This window comes from Oncorhynchus masou, chromosome 20, assembly GCF_036934945.1.
Source record: "Oncorhynchus masou masou isolate Uvic2021 chromosome 20, UVic_Omas_1.1, whole genome shotgun sequence".
In the NCBI taxonomy this organism is placed as follows: Eukaryota; Metazoa; Chordata; class Actinopteri; order Salmoniformes; family Salmonidae; genus Oncorhynchus; species Oncorhynchus masou.
In genome coordinates, this window is record NC_088231.1 from 7,518,934 (window position 1) to 7,534,482 (window position 15,549).

The 15,549-nt window shown below is 41.8% G+C and overlaps 1 protein-coding gene and 1 long non-coding RNA gene across 2 annotated transcripts in view; both read left to right on the forward strand.

Moving 5' to 3' along the window:
* Positions 1 to 758: 758 nt before the first annotated feature.
* Positions 759 to 1,902, forward strand: LOC135506514 (uncharacterized). Its single transcript, XR_010450529.1, has 3 exons — positions 759 to 881; positions 1,008 to 1,169; positions 1,420 to 1,902. It is a non-coding gene; the product is annotated as an uncharacterized LOC135506514 (long non-coding RNA).
* A 1,697-nt stretch (positions 1,903 to 3,599) lies between these two features.
* The window catches only part of sorbs2a (sorbin and SH3 domain containing 2a), a 105,035-nt gene continuing 93,085 nt past the window's right edge, over positions 3,600 to 15,549 (forward strand). The window contains exon 1 of the mRNA XM_064926175.1: positions 3,600 to 4,057. The gene's annotated coding sequence lies outside the window, so the exon portion shown is untranslated. The remainder of the gene's footprint in view (positions 4,058 to 15,549) is intronic.

The window sequence follows — 15,549 nt, forward strand, 5'->3', positions numbered from 1 at the left end:
GACAGACACCCACCCAGACCCTCCCCTGTGGATTTAGGTGGCGGCCGGGAGTCCGCTCCTTTGGAGGGGGGGTACTCTCACGCCCTGGCCTTAGAATTCTGTGTTTTCGTTAGTATTTTGGTGAGGCCAGGGTGTGACATGGGGATTTATGTGGTTTGTTTTGTCTGGGGTTGTTCGTAGTTATGGGATTGTGGTTAGAGTAGTACTAGGTAAGTTTATGGTTGCCTAGAGTGGTTCTCAATCAGAGGCAGGTGTTTATCGTTGTCTCTGATTGGGAACTATATTTAGGCAGCCATATTCTTTAGGTCTCTTGTGGGTGATTGTTCCTGTCTCTGTGTTTGTTGCACCAGATAGGGCTTTTTCGGTTTTTTCACATTTCTTGTTTTGTAGATTGTTCATTGTTCATCTTTATTAAAAATGCTTACAAGTAACCACGCTGCGTTTTGGTCCGCCTCTCTTTCCCCAGAAGAAAACCGTTACAGTTTCATTATTTATTCGAGGCTAAATTGATGTATTATATTAAGTTAAAATATGTGTTCATTCAGTATTGTTGTAATTGTCATTATTACAATTAAAATAAAAAAATTGGCCGATTAATCGGTATCGGCTTGTTTGGTCCTCCAATAATCGGTATCAGTATCAACGTTGAAAAATTATAATCGGTTGACCTCTACTGGAGATGTCTAGTAAGTATACACTAACAACCTTACATTTGTGTATTTCAGGAAATACTCTATTGGTTTCCTCAAAATGGATTGTGTCGATCGAGGGGAGCGTGGTCTGTGTTTTGGACAGTGAGTCCAACTTTGCTGCTGCCCTCTCTAGGTTTTTAACATAGAATACCAGGAATCAGCTTCTGCAACCTTGGAGCTGATACAGAGGTAAGCATTGAACATTCATTGATCCAACACTTACATTTAGCATTTCTTAGTTACATTGCAATGGTATTTATTTTTATTTTTTCAATGCCTCAACTGATTTAATCTATTCTATATTTGGTTGTACAGGTTCCTGGTTCGAATAAGCCCTGAAGGAACCAAATGCACAGTGAAAGCAGGAGTGATCCGCAAGACCGGAAAGGTCGCTCAGAGGAAGCCGTTGCCAATTGACCCACGTGTTACATGCTTTCTCGCAGACCTGACGGAGTTTGAGTGGAAAAACTCCAACATGTAAGTACACAAACACACACACACACACACCTGATGAACACAAACTTTATTTGTCAGTTGTAATAGCCTTTTTACCTAGCGAGTAGTAGTAGTAGTATTAATAGTGGTAGTATTGATAGTAGTAGTGATGGTAATATTAGTAGTGGTAGTAGTAGTGATGGTAATATTAGTAGTGGTAGTAATAGTAGTAGTATTGATAGTGGTATTAATAGCAGTAGTATTGATAGTAATAGCAATCTCTCTCTCTAAGGAGGATCAGAGTTTTGAAGATTGGGGTGATAACCTGCACGCCACCGAGATTTATTTGAGACTTGTTTGCAGCTCTCATTCTCTCAGAAATCCTGCCATGCGGGTTGGGTCAGCAAATGACCTGCTTGTGCCATCCCGGAGCCCGTATTGGCTTGCGGTAGCATGCTACTCTGGCTCCAGTCTAGCCCTGCTCGCTCCTCTCTATCCATCTTTCTCTCTCAGCCTCTTTCTTTCTTGATCTCTTTTTCTCATTTCTCTCTCAAAGACAGGCAGGCAAGCAGTTCTTGTTATAGTTTTTTGTAAAGATTTCTCCCTGTTCAACTGTTGTTTTCCAATTTTTCATTGATCTGTTTAGATTTTTTTTTTCTTACATATCCTGTATTTTCAAGAATGACCTATTCTGATGTCTTAGTTTGTGTATGGTGAAGGACATTATTTGCTAGTATTTGTCAATGTTCTTATCACTATCTCTCTCCCCTACTATCTGGAGTTGTAATGTTGCTCTTTTCAAATGTTGTTCTTTGTGGTTTAAGTGCAATTCATGTGGTGAAATTGGATAAATATATATTTGTACACATATTGTTTTTCTTACAATATTACATTTCAGCGAGCTGTCTTCTAAAGACAACCTGCAATGCTGCTTGGTACTGTAAAATAATTGTATATTACTGTATGTATTTTCCTGTAAATTTAAAGTATTATACTGGCACCACAGTTGCCAGTTTAATACTGTCATTTTGCTTTACAGCAGTGACGATGTAGTATAGTTTATAGCATGATTTTCCTTATTGTAAAACATATTACAGCATCCTTGCTGTAAATTTACAGCAGGAATGCTGTAATATTTTTTAATATTATGGAAAATACTGTAAACTATTACAGAATCACTGCTGTAAAGCAAAATTACCGTATTAAACTGGCAACTGTGGTGCCAGTATAATGCTGTAAATTTACAGGGAAAAGTTTTACAGTGTAGGAAGAAACCTAGAGAGGAACCAGGTTCTGGGGGGTGGCCAGTCCTTTTCTGGCTGTGCCGGGTGGAGATTATAAGAGTACATGGCCATTTAAGGCAAGATCGTTCTTCAAATGTTCATAGATGACCACCAGTATCAAATATGAATCACTGTGGAGTTGAGGTCATCTCTATCACTTGAATGGCCCAGAGTGATGTATCGAAGGCTGGCAGAGTATAGCGACTGATGAAGTTGTCATCTTTCCTTCTTGAGCTGGTTGGGAAGCCTGGGTTTCGATAGCTATTTGGTCACAGACACTCGTATCCAAAAAATGTTTTCTGAAATGTACAATTTCACTTTGAAACACTTCACAAAAATTATGCCCAATGTTTCACAGGGAGTATCGTATTTAATTCAGAGCATATAGCTTTCAAAGACATTTGGACCGTGACTGAGGTTATGGTAGTGAGTATGAAGCTTCCACTGTGTGTATGCAGCATGTGTCAATCCTGCTCTCAAAGCAATGTGCTTTCCACTGCCATGACCAGGAACCACAGAGGACATCTATATGGGTCATGGGCAACCCCCTTACACTTCATCTGAATAATTCAGTGGTGTGTGTGTGGTGTGTGTGTTAGGCTATATCATGCTTTCAATACTCACTGTGTGTACAGCATGTAATATTGTTGGTATACTTTGATGGCTATGGTGATACGATATGGGTGTGTGTTTGCAATGCCTGATAAAATGCAACTCTTGATAGCGCACCTGCAGAAGATAAAGTTATATATTTGCCTAACAATGGATCTTACACTGCAGGCTTATTGTGCATCCTAACTAGTAGTGCAGAGAAACAGGCCATATAGGCTACAGGCTCCAAGATAGGCCACTGCATTGTAAGCACATGTGAAGGTCTTCTGCAAACTATATGCAGAGGTAGGGGAATGACACTTTGCCCTGTTATAGGTGACCTGCACATCTCTCATCTCCATCCTCCCAGAAGAGCACATAATTGAACCTGGGTCGTTGCCATGACTACGGGAGGGACCAATGAACTGCACCATAGGCTACTGCACTAGGCCATTTTACACGTGGAGGAGAACACAGCATACAGCATCATCCTCGCATACAACCGCCCTTTCCCTGGGTAACAAGGAGGCAGGCTCGAGCCATTGGATGATATCTGATAAACGCGAGCTGTTCCTGGGCTGTCAGATTGGCGGCACCCAGCCGCGTCGCTACGCGCACCGATCATGCGGGAACAATGTGAGCTCTCGTCTCCTTCTCTTCAGCTAGCCCCTCTTCAGTCAAGAGGTGTTGTCGTGGTGAGACGGCGTTTTGTCAGGAGTAAAGGGACAGTTTTACTGCAACGCTATCTCCATAGCTCCGAATGAGAGCAAGTGACCCGGGAGAAAGGGTGTTGCCTTGCTTTTGCCTGCCCGTGCACGGTGTAGTAGCAACGTCCATGCGCCGTTTGCTAATTTGAAATTGGACCGAGCCAATTGAGGACGTTGAGGCAGGTGTGCGGCGTCATTCGTAATTCTGCGTATACGCGGCCCATTTTCCCGTCTCATCTCAGATGTGTATGGACTTTAATACCGGCCAAGCAGGCTCCTGTCGACGAGGGTGATACAGTATTTTGTTGCAGAGCGAATTTCTTTCAGATGTCTCCGCGTTCGCTTTGAGGTAAGCAATGTTGCAACAGCCACTGCAAGCTACCGCTACTGCAATTAGCGCACATCTGATATTGTAGCTAGGTTATATACATAGTTTCATATCATAGACAAAACATTATCCAATATCCTGAGAAAAGTCTACAATGTTGCCAATGTTCAAATTAAGGCAACATTAATGGAACATCGTGTTTTGCGGTTTGTTTATTTGGGAATGCATTCACGAAAACAACAGTGCGGATGCTTAGCCTAAATGTCCTCTGCCATAGCAGAATAGTTGTTGTTACGTATCCCAATACATTTTCTATATTGTAGCATATTTATAAAACATCATTTGAACAACAAATTGGAGCTTTTATTATGGCGAGTTTCTCCTTGTCAACTTCTCGATAACACGACTCGACTTCAATTCGATCTAAGTGGGTTTGACCGCATTCCAATGAACCGGTGTTGCCAGTTCTTGGCAATGAATAAGAAGGTTTACGGTAACCCAGTCGAGCGTAACCTTCTTGAACAAGAAAGGATGCTCTCGAGTTGATGCGCCAATATTTTTCCACGTTAATTAACATAACAATTAGACAAAGACCATCATTAAACTGTCATTAGTGGAGACTGGCCCAGGGGGTTGTGAGTAGAAAAGTGGATTTCTTGTCGAATACAATAATGACATTGTTGCACTGTTCTTGCTTGTGTGTTTCCCAAACTCGGTCCCGGTGCACCCGCTGGCAGCCTGGTCTCATAGATTAGACGTAACATAGTAAATGTAAACCCGGCACACTCAAATTAGTGTAATATGTTACGTTTGTTATGGTTACATAAAACAGATGGTTACTTAAGGCAAAATTGAAAGTATGTTGGATGGGTGAGCGCATAGCCTAGCTAAGCTAGAGTTCTGAAGATATCATACGTTTGCAAATTCGTAACATATAATACAAATTGTATTTCGTAACATAATGGGGTGGGGGATGGACATCCACAAATTAATACATATAATACTTTTTGTATGGTATCATACTAATTGAAAGGTCTCAGATTTGCATACAGAATATTACAAAATGCTCTGAGACCATGTTGCCCCTGGGTGTAAATGTTTATATTTTTGCCCTACACTCTAAAAAGAAAAGGTTCCTGGAGTATGCTTTAGGGTTTCTTCAAATGAAAACTGTGGGTGAACCCCTTTTAATGGTTCCTCGAATAACCTTTTTGGGTCATTTTTTTAAACTACCCCTTAATAGTAATAATGCTACATATAACAATAACATTTGAGTTGTCAGTGTTTATTGTGTTTCTTAGTGGCAAAGCAGAATTAAAAAATCCAAATATGAGAAATTCCCACATAGCCCCAAATATAATGGGTATATCCTCGAGTGTGTTAGTTTCCCCCAAGAACCCCCACCAACTAAGGAGGATCCTCAATGAATCCCACCTCCCATGGAAGAACCTTTTGGGGACAATGTTCAGTGCCAAGAACCCTAAGGTTCTTCAAAGAACTTTAAAGCTATTAGAATAACCCCTGTTGAACCCCAAGTTGCCAAAGCTTGATGATGAGTTGGTTATTTGAATCAGTGGTGTTAGTGCTAGGGCAAAAACCAATCCATGCACCCAGGGTGCTGGTGTGCCCAGGCCTGAGTTTGGGAAACCCTGGACCAGGTGATCATTAGCCAAGCCAGCAATCAACACCATCCATGTTTACTTTGTAAGTTGTGTAGGAGATAATCATTTCACTCAATAGCCTACTTGGAAAACCGGACATTGAGTAAATTAAGTTATGTTTTCTCCAGTTTTCATACTTACCAAATAATGCCCTCTTCTTCCCTCTTCCTTTGAACATTTTAAAATTAATACAGTGATAAAATTGATTTTAATTTGTTATCACCCATTCACTTTCACTGAAGAAAATCCCATTCTTTGGATTCAAATGCTCATTAACCTCCCTTCACTCACTGGGCTCTAGCAGAATGGACTCGCGTCATTACACCATCCCCACTGCATGGGCATAAAAGGCTTAGTGCACATTAAGAAGATTACCCTGGCCAATTGTTGCAGCATTACTGGGGTTTCACTTCCTTCACTCACTGCTATGCCCTTCAACAATGGCAATCAGTCTTAACATTTGCCATAGTAGGCAATTATTGATTAGTCTTAAAATTATAATAATTATCAGCCTGAAGGTGGTCGTATGATGTCAGTTTATGCAAAACATAACCATCAAAATTAAGAAAGTCGCACACTCCATGTATAAATTCCCAGCAATTTAATGGGTATTTACCAACGTTTCGGCATCACTGTGCCTTCCTCAGGGGGTTTTGCATCACATTAGCTGATCAATTGTATTTGTTATATGCAGTAGCACAAAATAAATGACTTGTTTTACATTCAAATTTTTTATTTTGAAGAAAGTTGATGGCACTTCATGGCCTATTCAATTAAGTGAAATGAATTCTGTCACATAAATAGCCCACATGACAGTTCAGCTGTTCTAAGTCAGACACCATACGGTGGCTGTGGAAAAGACTACCGTGTCTGACATACAGTAGCTCAGTGAGCTCACTCATGCCCAGCGATCTGACAGGAAATGTTCAAGAGAATTGAATCCCTTTTAAAAAAAAACTGTAACTCGGTCCCACCCACAAATAAAGGGATGACATAATGAGAAAAAGTGAAAGGCCGGTGGTGACTTCCTGTTGTCAGTCTCGTCATTTAGACACACATATGCACGTACACACACACACACACTCAATTTCATGCCTTCCCTTCTTCCTGTTCAGTTCCGATTGGTTTTGAATGATATTGTGTAATGCTATCACTACGGAACCGCATACCGTGGTACCTGCGAGCGAGTCTGGGGTGTGTGTTTGCAGAAGTGTCAGTGTGTGGGTTTGTGTGTAATTCTGGATGTAGGTGTGTGTATTTGGAAACTACTTTGTAATGTGTGTTTGTGTGTCAACGAGAGAAATCCAACCTCGTCCAATGAAACTCATAATGGGACTCAACAGTTGGCAACTTGGCGTTTGAATGGATGTCACTAAGACGAGCTAGCCAATAAACAGTCCGGAGGGACGGCTTAAATATAACCATACATTAATGAGACAATCATCGCATTTACACTTGATTGATTTCCCAGGGTGGGACGGCTTAAATATAACCATACATTAATGAGCCAATCATCGCATTTTCACTTGATTGATTTCCCAGGGAGGGATGGCGTTAGTGTCCTGCCTCTACAGCTATGTGGCTGCACCTGCTACCTGCCAGTTAGAGTTACTGAGGGGAGTGGTGCAGGATCTAGGCGGGCCATCTGGGATTTGGAGAATGCGATACGGTTTCTCCCGAAAGAACAGAACAGGGGTCGCACATTCTCTCTCCCTCTTTTCACTTGCTCTCTATTTTATTACCTCTTCTCTCCAACTCTCTTCCTTTCTATGTCCCTTTCTTGCCCATTCACTCTTCCTTTGTGTCTCTCTCTCTCTCTCTCTTTCTCCCTCTCCTGCTTTAGAAGAAGAGCTGATGTCATGGCTCAAGTGGTCTGTCTTTGAAAAGCTTGCCTGACCTGCTTCTCAGAACCCTTTTGATTAAAGTGCTGTGGAGGATATTTGCTGGTCTCCAATACAGCAACTCAATTACCTTTTATTCAGACATACTGTAGTTTTCCCATGACAGTTTTCCACAGAAACTTTCATCTTAGTAGCCCTTCCAACTATCTACTGTGTTTGCCATCAGTTTAAATGGACATTTTAGTCATTTAGCAGACTCTCTTATTTTACAGAGATTTAGTCAGTGAATTTAACTGAAGTAAGTTAAACGACTGCATATCACGGTAATTGTTAATTGTTCGAAATGATGGAGAAGTGAAGCTGAAGGTTGCATTGCGTGCCGTGGACTTTAGGGCTTCCCTCATAGTAAGCGGCTCAGTTGCCCTTAGCCTGATTTAGCTATAGTGGGATTACAGTCACAAAAGGCTAGATCTGGTCTGGTTTTTAAATAGTCATATTGTTCTTAAGTCATAGTGCGTCCTCTGAAACACAAGCCAACCAAGCCGCACTGCTTCTTGACACAATGCCCACTTAACCCGGAAGCCAGACACACCAATGTGTCAGAGGACCATGTCAGCGTGCACTGCGCCCGGCTCGCCACAGGAGTCGCTAGTGTGCGATGAGACAAGGACATCCCTGCTGGCCAAACCCTCCCCTAACCCGGACGACGCTGTGCCAATTGTGCGCCCATCCCATGGGTCTCCCGGTCGGCTGCTACAGAGCCTGGACTTGAACACAGAATCTATAGTGGAACAGCTAGTACTGCAATGCAGTGCCTTAGACCACTGCGGCACTCCGGAGGCCACGTTAATTTAAAAGTTTAACAAATAATATGCACCAGGACAAGAGGTCGACCGATTATGATTTTTCAACACCGATACCGATTATTGGAGGACCAAAAAAAACCGATACCAATTAATCTGCCAATTTAAAAAAAATATTTGTAATAATGACAATTACAGCAATACTGAATGAACACTTTTATTTATCTAAATATAATACATCACTAAAATCAATTTAGTCTCAAATAAATAATGAAACATGTTCAATTTGGTTTAAATAATGCAAAAACAAAGTGTTGGAGAAGAAAGCAAAAGTGCAATATTTTCCATGCAAAAAAGCTAACGTTTCAGTTCCTTGTTCAGAACATGAGAACATATGAAAGCTGGTGGTTCTTAATATGAGTCTTCAAGATTCCCAGGTAAGAAGTTTTAGGTTGCACTATAGTATTGCCAGCCTAATCTCGGGAGTTGACAGGCTTGAAGACATAAACAGCGCAATGCTTGAAGCACAGCGAAGAGCTGCTGGCAAATGCAGGAAAGTGCTGTTTGAATGAATGCTTACGAGCCTGCTGCTGCCTACCACGGCTCAGTCAGACTGCTCTATCAAATCATAGACTTAATTATAATTTAAGAACACACGGAAATACCAGCCTTAGGTCATTAATATGGTCAAATCCAGAAACTATCATTTCTAAAGAATAAACGTTTATTCTTTCAGTGAAATACGGAACCGTTCCGTATTTTATCTGACGTGTGGCATCCCTAAGTCTAAATATTGCTGTTACATTGCACAACCTTCAATGTTATGTCATAATCATGTAATCATTAATTCTGGCAAATTAATTACGGTCTTTGTTAGGAAGAAATGGTCTTCACACAGTTCGCAATGAGCCAGGCAGCCCAAACTGCTGCATATACCCCGACTCTGCTTGCACAGAACGTAAGAGAAGTGGTTTAAAAATATATACTTGTGTGTTGATTTAAAGAAAGGCATTGATGTTTATGGTTAGGTACACATTTGTGCAACGACAGTGCTTTTTTCAAATGCGCTCGTTAAATTAACAGGCACCGCGTCGATTATATGTAACGCAGGACAAGCTAGATAACTTCACATAGTTGATGATATTACTAGTTTAACTATTAATTATGTTAAGATTGATTAATTGTTTTTTAGCAGCATCATGCAGTGGGGATGTTTTTCAGCAGGAGGGACTGGGAGACTAGTCAGGATCAAGGGATAGATGAACGAAACAAAGTACAGAGGGATCCTTGATGAAAACCTGCTCCAGAGCACTCAGTATCTCAGACTGGGGCGAAGGTTCACCTTCCAACAGGACAACGACCCTAAGCACACAGCCAAGACAATGCGGGAGTGGCTTTGGGACAAGTCTCTGCATGTCCTTGAGTGGTCCAGCCAGAGCACCATCACACCACCACCACCATGCTTCTCTGTGGGAACCACACATGCGGAGATCATCCGTTCACCGACTCTTTGTCTCACAAAGACAATGCAGTTGGAACCAAAAATCTCAAATTTGGACTCATCAGACCAAAGGACAGATTTCCACAGGTCTAATGTCCATTTCTTGTGTTTCTTGGCCTAAGTAAGTCTCTTCTTCTGTGTAGAATTCTGAAGAGGGTGGCAAGCAGAGATAGGTGGAATGGGCTGAGGGTTGGGATGTGGAGTTGCTTTGCGGGAGATTGAATGATGGTCAAAGATAAATCAAAATAAAACATGATAAAAAGTGAGTTTGAATGACACTGACGGGCAGTGCTTTTACAGCTAATGCCGGTTTGCCTGAGGCTGATGTGCAGGTGTTTATACACATGCATATACACACACTCTCATTCAAATACACACATACACACGTAATAGTGCCAGATGTGCACTCAAAATATACAGTTGATTTTGCTGTTATAATTTTAGTTGTCCTTGATGTCCTTTTTTTCTTTGGTTGTTTGCTGTTTTCTTTTGTCTTTTCTCTCTTTAGTTAATTTTCTTGGTTGTTGGTGCTTTGGGGGGGTGGGGTTCTTTGGGGTGGGGAATGGAATTAATTGTATTACATTTTTTCATGGGGGGGACTGTGGGAGGGGACTCAGATGGTTGAGGGACAGCTTTTGGGGAACTGTGGGGGGATGTTGGAAGGTTAGGGTTCACATCTTTTGGCCTGGTGGGAGATCTGTCAATGTGCCCTTGGTTAGGGCGTTGACCCTGGATGTTTCTATGTGTCGCTCTAAATGGGCGTCTGTTGGATGATTGATGTGATGTAGTTGTTGAGCGGCTTCAGCGCAAGTATATTATATGTTTTGGAAATTCAATAAAATCTTCTTTCTTATTGGTGTCCTTTTAGTAGTGGTTTCTTTGAAGCAATTCAACCATGAAGGCCTGATTCACGCAGTCTCTTGTCACGCCCTGGTCGTAATATATTGTGTTTGTCTTTATTTATTTGGTCAGGCCAGGGTGTGACATGGGTTTATTGTGGTGTGTTTTGTCTTGGGGTTTTGTTAGGTATTGGGTGTGTGGTTTAGTGGGGGTATCTAGCATAGTATATGGCTGTCTGGAGTGGTTCTCAATCAGAGGCAGGTGTTTATCGTTGTCTCTGATTGGGAACCATATTTAGGTAGCCATATTCTTTGAGTGTTTCGTGGGTGATTGTTCTTGTCTCTGTTTTCACCAGATAGGCTGTATAGGTTTTCACGTTCGTTCTTTGTTTTGTTCGTTATTTCATGTCTAGTTCATTTATTAAAGAACATGAATAACCACCACGCTGCATTTTGGTCCGCTTCTCTTTTGACAGACGAGAACCGTTACACCTCTGGACAGTTGGTGTTGAGATGTGTGTGTTACTTGAACTCCGAAGCATTTATTTGGATTGCAATTTCCAGTTTCATCATAGCGCTTCATGGTTTTTGCGACTGCACTTGAAGAAACTTTAAAAGTTCTTAATTTTCCACATTGCCTGACCATCATGTCTTACAGTTTTTTTCGATTGCTAAACGACAGTGGGCACAACTGGAGTCACATGTGCAAAACTCTTAACTACAGTCTGCACTACCAACAGTCACCTGAGCTAAACAGTTCACATCACCTGCAAAACTCATTCCAAGCAACACAACTCTTAACACATGGCTCAAAACACGCTCAGTGCAGCCAAACACTATGCACAACCCTCACTGAGATAACACACACTGTCTCTCAGAACACACTGAGAGTAAAAACACTAGCATCAAACACCAATACAGAAAATACAAACTTTTCATCTTTACAGTTTGAACAATTTCAGTGACTTCATACAAAGTAATATTTTCTTCAAAGAAAAGAGTGACATTCTTTCACATGATTTATATATTTTTTTAGAACATAACAATTCTTTAAGGTAAATGAAAATTAGCAGTTTGCTTCAATAGTCTGTAGTAATTTACGGAATTACAGTAATGAGAAAAAAAGGTAGAAACTAAAAGTACATACTGTAATTCGAACAAATAATTGAGGGGCTAATCCTGCCTCTCTCTAGCATCAGGCCACAGGTTTTCTTCAACATCACATCTAATGTTTTCTCTTGCCATGCACCTGGGGAAGAACCTTCTGGAGTGCCTTATCCATCCCTGGCAGTCCTCTGGACTCGTGTCCTCACATCCGGCACGCATGGCTTCCAAAAGAGACATTTGGTCATGTGGGTGGTGACCAAACACTTTCCACCTCCAGGCAGAGAAAAACTCCTCTATTGGGTTGAGGAAGGGTGAATATGCAGGCAGGTACAAAACCATAAATATGTTATGTGCTGCAAACCAATCTGTGACAGCTGCAGAGTGGTAAAAAGCAACGTTATCGCAAACTATGACAAAAACTTGGGGGTTTCTTACTGGCTCCCCCTGTTCTGCTGGCACTAGCTGAGCATAGAGCTGTTCTAGGAAAGCTATAAGCCTTTCTGTGTTGTATGGGCCAGAGTGGTGTGTTGAGAAGCAAACCATCATTGGCCATTGCAGCACACATGGGGATTTTTCCCCCCCTTTGGCCTGGAACCTATAACATTCCTTCCTCTGCGCCGTGTTTTGGCAAGGTTAAATCCAGCTTCATCGATAAATACAAATGAATGTGGTCTTTCCAGTGCTTCCACCTCCATTACTCTCTGAAAAACAGTAAGTGCACAGTTTTACTGTAGAAATGCTAGTGTTTTTTTTACTGTAAATATTTTGTATAGCTGTGTACGTAACCTCAGACGTCTTACCTGGACATATTGGTATCTTTGCTCTTTTACCTGTTCACTGTTTCTCTCGAACGGTACAGTGTATAACTGTTTCATTGTAACTTGGTGTTTCTTTAGGACTTGAGCAATAGTTGTTGTGCTGACAGAATTAACATTTTCAGATATATCATTATCAGCCAGCACTCTATCTTGAATCTCCCGCAGTTTTATTGCATTGTTGAAAACAACCATGTCAACAATAGCATTTTCCTGCGCATCTGAAAATATTTTTCCTCTTCCCCCTGTTGGGGGCAGCCTTTGGGTCCTGTTTTTTATTTCACCTTTATTTAACCAGGTAGGCTAGTTGAGAACAAGTTCTCATTTGCAACTGCGACCTGGCCAAGATAAAGCATAGCAGTGTGAACAGACAGCAAAACAGAGTTACACATGGAGTAAACAATTAACAAGTCAATAACACAGTAGAAAAAAGTGGAGTCTATATACAAGCTGTGCGCAAAAGGCATGAGGAGGTAGGCGAATAATTACAATTTTGCAGATTAACACTGGGGTGATAAATGTTCAGATGGTCATGTACAGGTAAAGATATTGGTGTGCAAAAGAGCAGAAAAGTAAATAAATAAAAACAGTATGGGGATGAGGTAGGTGAAAATGGGTGGGCTATTTACCAATAGACTATGTACAGCTGCAGCTGAATTTTTGCAATTCGTTCCAGTCACAGGCAGCAGAGTATTGGAACGAAAGGCGGCCAAATGAGGTGTTGGCTTTAGGGATGATCAGTGAGATACACCTGCTGGAGCGCGTGCTACGGATGGGTGTTGCCATCGTGACCAGTGAACTGAGATAAGGCGGAGCTTTACCTAGCATGGACTTGTAGATGACCTGGAGCCAGTGGGTCTGTGTAAATATTATATAATTGCAATACAAAATAGATTCCTGTAATGTTTTCATTTACTGTAAGGATGTAACTCTCACCTGTTTGTATGATGGAAAATTCGCATTACAGATGCCACTGTGGATCTTTGCAGATTGGGTTGCACCCTCAACCCTGCCTATCTCAATGAGAGACCATGGTTCACGACATGGTCTATAAGTGTAGCCCTTATTTCATCTGAAATAACAGCTCTTTGTCTTCTTTGTCTTCCTCCACGCATCCACCCTCTCCCTGCCACCCTTCTCCCTCCACGAACCCATCTTCCTTGTTCCATTTCCAAAATTAGTCTTTCTGAGCTCTACCTATATATACTGTAATATGTGTGTGTGTTCACTAACAAGTCTAAAACAAGACACCTGCTTAGCCTATCAGCTGAAATTGCGATCAGCAGTGTTCGAAAGGCACAAGGCTGAAATCTATTCCGTTTTGAATGTGTGGTTCACAGTTTTGACAGCAGTGTGTTAGCATTTGAACAAAGTGCTGTAAATCCACAGTGTTGTGCAGGTTGTGGTTAAAGTCATGGGATAAGTGTGTAGAGTTTTGAAAACTGTGTTCAAGCAATGAAAAACGAACTAGAGTTTGGTCCACATGAACTGCTGCTGTGCAGACTGTAGTTAGAGTTTTGCACATGTGACTCCAGTTGTGTCCACTGTCATTTAGCAATCAAAAAAAACTGTAAAGTAATGATGGACTGTCATTGTTCTTTGCATGTTTGAGCTGTTCTTGCCATAGTATGGACTTAACCCTATTTGGTAAAATACCATCTTCTGTATACCACCCCTACCTTGTCACAACACAACTGATAGGCTAAAACACATTAAGAAGGAATCAAAAATATTTTTGGGTTACTACATGATTACTACATGATTCCATATATTTTATTTCATAGATTTGATGTCTTCACTTTTATTCTACAATGTAGAAAATGGTACATTTAAGAAAAAATCTTGAATGAGTGTGTCCAAACGTTTGATTGGGACTGTATATACAATCAATCAAATGTTTTTATAAAGCCCTTTTTTACATCAGCCTATGTCACAAAGTGCTGTACAGAAATCCAGCCTAAAACCCCAAACAGCAGCAATGCAGATGTAGAAGCACAGTGGCTAGGAAAAACTTAGAAAAGCAGGAACCTAGGAAGAAACCAAGAGAGGAACCAGGCTCTGACGGGTGGCCAGTCCTCTTCTGGCTGTGCCTGGTAGAGACTACAAGAGTACATGGCCATTTAAGGCCAGATTGTTCTTCAAGATGTTCAAACGTTCATAGATGACCAGCAGGTTCAAATAATAATCACAGTGATTGTAGAGCGTGGAACGGGTCAGAACCTGAGTAAATGTCAGTTAGCTTTTCATAGCCGAGCATTCAGAGGTAGAGACTGCAGATGCGGTAGAGAGAGCGTTGAAACAACGTAGCACGTACGGTGAACAGGTCAGGTTGCCCTAGCCGCAGGCAGAACAGTTGCAACTGGAGCAGCAGCACAACCAGATGGAGTGGGAACAGCAAGGAGTCATCAGGCTAAGTAGTCCTGAGGCATGATCCTTGGGCTCAGGTGCTTCTGGAGAGGAGGGAGAGAGAGAATTAGAGGGTGCATACTTTTAAATTCACACAGGACACCAGATAAGACAGGATAATGACACCAGATATAACAGACTGACCCTATTCCTCCGGCACATAGACTATTGCAGCATAGATACTGAAACGGGTGGGTCGGGGGCACACTGTGGCACCGTCCGATACCCCCGGACAGGGCCAACCAGTTAGGATATAACCCCACCCACTTGAGGGATATCTTCAACCACAACTTACTACCTTGAGACAAGGCCGAGTATAGCCCACTAAGATCTCCACCGCATGAGCATGGGGGGGGGGCAAAACCGGACAGGAAGATCACGTCTGACTCAAGTGATTCACCCCTCCTAGGGACGGCTTGAAAGGGCACTAGACAGCCAGTGACTTATCCCCCGTAATAGGGTCAGAGGCAGAGAATCCCAGTGGAGAGAGGGGAGCCAGCCATGCAGAGACAGCAAGGGCAGTTTGTTGCTTCAGTGCCT